Source organism: Athene cunicularia, assembly GCF_003259725.1.
Source record: "Athene cunicularia isolate RWA chromosome 22 unlocalized genomic scaffold, athCun1 chr22_part1, whole genome shotgun sequence".
Classification (NCBI taxonomy): Eukaryota; Metazoa; Chordata; class Aves; order Strigiformes; family Strigidae; genus Athene; species Athene cunicularia.
Window position 1 is genome coordinate 4,972,518 of NW_020799128.1, and position 5,753 is coordinate 4,978,270.

A 5,753-nucleotide genomic window follows, 5' to 3' on the forward strand; every position below is an offset into this window, starting at 1 on the left:
ACAGTACTCCCCCCCCAAAATGTTCCCCCCAGAAACGTTCCTCCCCAAGTCCTCTCTCCTAGAATAGTCTCCCCTCAAATGCTCTCCAGTGAAACACTCCCTCAGCAATAGATCCCTTGAAAGAGTCCCCCTGGAAATAACCCCCCCTGTAATGCTCCACCCTTAAAATACTCCCCCATGAAATAGTCGTCCCTAAAATATCCCTCTGAAATTCTCCCACCGAAATACTGCCTCCAAAATACTCCCCTGAAAGAGTCCCCAAATAGTTCTGCTGAAATAGACCCTCCCATACAACTTCCCCCTGAAACGATCTCCCCTGAAATAGTTAGGCCCCCAAACAGTCCCGCTGAAACAGTCCACCCCCAAACTGTTCCCACTCCCCTTTATTCTAAGGTCTACATTCCTGCGGCCTCCCACATATTTTGGTCTTACACCCCTTTTGACCTCCAAGTTTTCCTGCTCTCTAGGGTTAGGGTTGGGTTAGGGTTAGGGGTTAGGGCCGTTAGGGTTAGGGCCGTTAGGGTTAGGGTTAGGGGTTAGGGTCAATAGGGTTAGGGTTAGTGTCATTAGGGTTAGGTTTAGGGTTAGAGTTAGGGTTAGTATTAGGGTTAGTGTTAGGGTTTAGGGTTAGGGTCGTTAGGGTTAGGGTTATGGCCATTAGATTTAGGGTTAGGGTTAGCACCATTAGGGTTAGGGCTAGGGGTTAGGGTAAGGGTTAGGGGTTAGGATTGGGGTTAGGATTAGGATTATGGTTTGGGGTTAGGGCTAGGGTTAGGGATTAGGGTTAGGGTTAGGACGCCATTAGGGTTAGGATTAGGTTTAGGGTTAGGGTGCTGTTAGGGTTAGGATTATGATTAGGGCATGACTAAGGTTAGGGTTACGGTTAGTGCAGCATTAGGCTTAGGGTTAGGGCACCGTTAGGGTTAGGGTTAGATTAAGGTTAGGTAACTATTGGGGTTAGGGTTAGTGTTATGGTTAGGGCACCATTAGGGTTAGGGTTAGGTTTACGGTTAGGGTTCGGGTTAGGGTGCCATTAGCATTAGGGTTAGGGTTAGAATTTGGGTTACGGCCTAGGGTTAGGTTTAGGTTTAGGGTTAGGGTTACAGCACCATTAGGGTTCGAGTTAGGGTTAAGGTGCCATTAGCGTTAGGGTTATGGTTAGGGTTATGGTTAGGTTCTAGGGTTGGGGTTAGGGTTAGGGTTGAGGGTTAGGGCACCATTAGGTTTAGGGTTACGGATAGGGTTAGGTTTAGAGTTAGGATTAGGTTTAGGGTTAGGGTGCCGTTCGGGTTAGGGTTACAGTATACAGTTACGGTTACGGAGTCATTAGGGTTAGGGTTATCATAATGACTGGGGCCTCATTAAGGTTTGGGTTTGGGTTAGGGTTAGGGCTAGGGCCTAAGGTTAAGGTTAGGATTAGGGTAAATCTTAGGGTTAGGGTGTCATTAGGGTTAGCATTAAGTTTAGGTTTAGGGTTAGGGCTCGGTTAGGGTTAAGATTATGGTTAGGTTTAGGCGCAGTTAGTGTTAGGATTAGTTTTAGGGTTAGGATTAGGGCACCATTATGGTAAGGTTTAGGGTTAGAGTTAAGGTTAGGGCCTACGGTTAGGGTTAAGATTAGGGTTAGCATTAGGGTGACATTAGGGTTAGGATTAGGGTTATGGTTAGGGTTAGGATTAGGGAGCAATTAGGTTTAGTGTTAGGGTTAGTGCCTAGGGTTAGGTTTAGGGTGCCATTATGGTAAGGGTTAGTTTTAGAGCTAGGGTTAGGCGAAGTCTTAGGGATCGGTTTAGGGTGTCATTATGGTTAGGGTTATGGCAGAATTAGTGTTAGGGTTAGGGCCTAGGGTTAAGGTTAGAGTGAACGGTCGGGTTAGGGTTAGGGCGCCGTTAGGGTTAGGGTTACTGCACAATTATGTTTATGTTTTGGGTTAGGGTTAGGGATAGGATTAGGGCACCATTATGGTTAGGGTAGGTTAGGGTTAGGTTTAGGCCTAGGGTTAGGGTTATGTTTAGGGTCAGTGCACAATTAGGTTTAGGGTTAGGATTAGGTTTAGGGTTAGGGTTAGGATTACAGTGCCATTATGTTTAGGGTTAAGGTTAGGGGAATGGTTAGGTTTAGGGTTAGGGTTAGGGTGTCATTAGGGCTAGGGTTAGGGTTAGGGCACAATTAGGGTTAGGGTTAGGTCTAAATTAGGGTTAGGCCTAGGGTTGGTTTAGAGTGAAGGTAAGGTTTAGAGTTAGGGTTATGTTTAGGGTTAGGGCGTCATTCGGGTTAGGGTTGAGGTAAGGGTTAGGTTTAGGTTTAGTACTAGGGCACAATTAGGGTTAGGGTTAGGATTAGTGTTAAGGTTAGGGTTAGGATTAGGGCACTGAGGTTTAGGGTTAGGGTTAGATTTAGGGGTAGGTTTATGGCACAATTAGGGTTAGGGTTAGGGCGTAATTAGGGTTTGGGGTAGGGTTAGGTCACAATTAGGGTTAGGGTTAGGGGTAAGGTTAAGGTTAGGGTTAGGTTTAGGTTTAGGTCACCATTAGGGCCTATGATTAGGGTTAGGATTAGGGTTAGGGTTAGGGTTAGGGGTTAGGGTTAGGGTTAGGGATTAGGTTTAGTGTTAGGGTTAGGGTTTAGGGTTAGGGTTAGGGTTAGCGTTAGGGTTAAGGTTTAGGGTTAGGGTTAGGGATTAGGGTTAGGGTTAGGATTAGGGTTAGGGTTAGGGATTAGGGTTAGGGTTAGGGTTAGAGTTAGGGTTAGGGTTATGGGTTAGGGTTATGGTATATGGTTAGGGTTAGTGTTAGGTTTAGGGTTAGGGGTTAGGGTTATGGTTAGTGTTAGGATTAGAGTTAGGGTTAGGGTTAGCTTTAGTGTTAGGGATAGGGTTAGGGTTAGGGATAGGATTAGGGCACCATTATGGTATGGGTTAAGGTTAGAGTTAGGGTTAAATCCTAGTGTAAATTTAGAATTTGGGTTAGGTTTAGGGTTAGGATTAGGGCTAGTTTTAGGGCGCCATCATGGTAAGGTTTAGTGTTAGGGTTAGGGCCTAATGTTAGGGTTAGGATTAGGTTTAATTTTAGAGTAAGGAATAGGGTTAGGGTTAGGGTTAGGGTTAGGTTTAGGGTTAGGGTTTAGGGTTAGTTTTAGGATTAGGGATAGGTTTAGGTTTAGATTATGGTTAGGATTAGGTTTAGGGTTAGGGTTAGGGTTAGTGTTAGGGCTAGGGTTAGGGTTAGTGTTAGGGTTAGGGTTAGTGTTAGGGTTAGGGTTAGGGTTACGGTCTAGGGTTAATGTTACGGTTAGGGCTAGGTTTAGGTTTAGGTTAGGGTTAGGTTTAGGTTTCGGGTTAGGTTTAGGGTTATTGTTAGGTTTAGAGTCATTAGGGTTAGGGTTAGGGGTTAGGGTTAGGGTTAATGTTAATTGTAAGGTTTTTGTTAGAGTTAGGGTTAGGGTTAGATTTAGAGTCAGGTTTACGGTCATTAGGGTTAGGGTTAGAGTTAATGTTAGGGTTTGGGTTAGGGTTACGGTTAGGTTTAGGTTAGGTTTAGGGGTAGGGTTATGTTTAGGTTAGGTTTTGGTTTAGGGTTAGGGTTAGGGTTAGTGTTTGGTTAGCATTATTGTTAGGGTTAGGGTTTAGTGTTAGTGTTAGATTTAGTGTTAGTTTTAGGGTTAGGTTTAGTTTTAGGTTTAGGGTTTAGGTTTAGGGTTAGTTTTAGTTTTAGGGTCAGGGTTAGGGTGAGGGTTTGGATTAGTCTTTTGGGTTAGGTTAGGGTTATGGTGCCATTTGTGTTAGGGTTAGGGCCTAGGGTGAGATTTAGGGTTGTGGTTAGAGTTCCATTATAGTTAAGGGTTAGGGTTAGGTTGTCATTAGGGTTAGTGTTAGGTTTAGGGATAGGGCACAATTAGTGTTAGGGTTAGGTTTAGGGTTAGGGTTAGAGTTAGGGTAAGGGTTAGGATTAGGATTAGGTTTAGGGGAAGATTTATGATTAGGTTGTCATTAGTTTTATTATTAGGGTTAGGTCAGAATTAGGCTTAGGTTTAGTTTTAGGGTTAGATATAGGTTTAGGATTAGGTTTATGGATAGGATTAGGGTGCCATTTTGGTAAGGGTTAGGGTTAGAGTTAGTGTTAGAATTAGGGTTATGTTTAGGGTTAGGATTAGGGTTAGGTTTAGGGCACCATTATGGTAAGGGTTAGAGTTAGATTTACGGTTAGGGTTGGTGTTTGGTTTAGGCTTAGTTTTAGAGTTAGGGTGTCATTAGGCTTACGTTTGGGGTCAGGTTTAGGGTTAGTGCATAATTAGGCTTAGGGTTAGGGTTTCATTAGGTTTAGGGTTAGGGTCAGGTTTAGGGTTAGTGCATAATTAGGGTTCGTGTTAGGGTTAGGGCGCCATTAGGGTTAGGGTTAGGATTAGGTTTAGATCCTAGGGATATTATTATAGTTAGGGTTAGGCTTTGTGCAAAAATATGTTTATGTTTTGTTTTAGGGTTAGGGCCTAGGTTTAGGGTTAGTTTTAGTTTTAGGTTTAGGATTAGGGTTAGGGTACCTTTAGGGTTACAGTTAGGGTAAGGGTTAGGGTTATAGTTAGTTCCTATGATTAGTGTTACGGTTAGGCTTATGGTTAGGGTTACGGTTAGGGCCCAATTAGGTTTAGGGTTAGGGTTAGGTTTAGGGCTCAATTAAGGTTATGTTTAGGGTTAGGGATAGGGTTAGGGTAAGGCCCAGGCTTGGGGCACAACTTGGTTTAGCGTTAGAGTTAGGGTGCATTTAGGGTTAGGGTTCGGTTTAGGGTTAGTATTAAACTTAGGGTTAGGGGATGTCTTAGGTTTAGGGTTAGGGTTAGGGCAAAAATAGTTTTAGAGTTAGGGTTATGTTTAGGATTAGAGTTAGGGTTAGCGTTAGGATTAGGGCGCTGCTATGGTAAAGGTTAGGGTTAGAATTAGGTTTAGGGCCTAGGGTTAGTTAGGATTAGGGTTAAGTTTAGGATTAGATTTAGGTTTAGGGCATAATTAGGGTTAGGGTTAGTGTTGGGGTTATTTTTAGGTTTAGGATTAGGGCTAGGTTTAGGGCGCAATTATGGTAAGGGTTAGAGTTAGGGTTAGGTTTAGGGTGAGTCTTAGGTTTCGGTTTACATTGTCATCAGGTTTAGGGTTAAGGCACAATTAGGGTTAGTGTTAGGGTTAGGGTTAGATCCTAGTGTTAGGGTTACGATTAGGACCTAGGGTTATGTTTAGGGTGACAGTTAGGTTTAGGGTTAGGGCGCCATTAGGGTTAGTTTTAGGGTTAGGGTTAGGGTTATATCCTAGGGTTAGGCTTTGAGTTAGGGTTAGGTTTAGGGCGCAATTAAGGTTATGTTTAGGGTTAGGCTTAGGTCCTAGTGTTAGGGTACAATTAGGATTAAGTTTAGTGTTAAGGTTAGGGTTAGGGTTAGGCCACCATTAGGGTTAGGGTTAGGTCCTAGGGTTAGGGTTATGGTTAATCTTAGGCATAGGGTTAGGGTTAGGGCAGAATAAGGGTTAGGGTTAGGCTTAGGTTTAGGTTTAGGGTGCAATTCAACTTTTATTTACGGTTATGTTTAGGGTTAGGTTTAAGGTTAGGGTTAGAGTTTGGGCGCCATTAGGTTTAGGGTTAGAGTCAGGTGTATTTAGGGTTAGTTTTAAGTTTAGGGTTAGGCTTAAAGTTAGGGTTAGGGGACGGCTTATGTTTATGGTTATGGTGTCATTAGGGTTAGGGAACAATTAGATTTAGTGTTATGTTTAGGGAG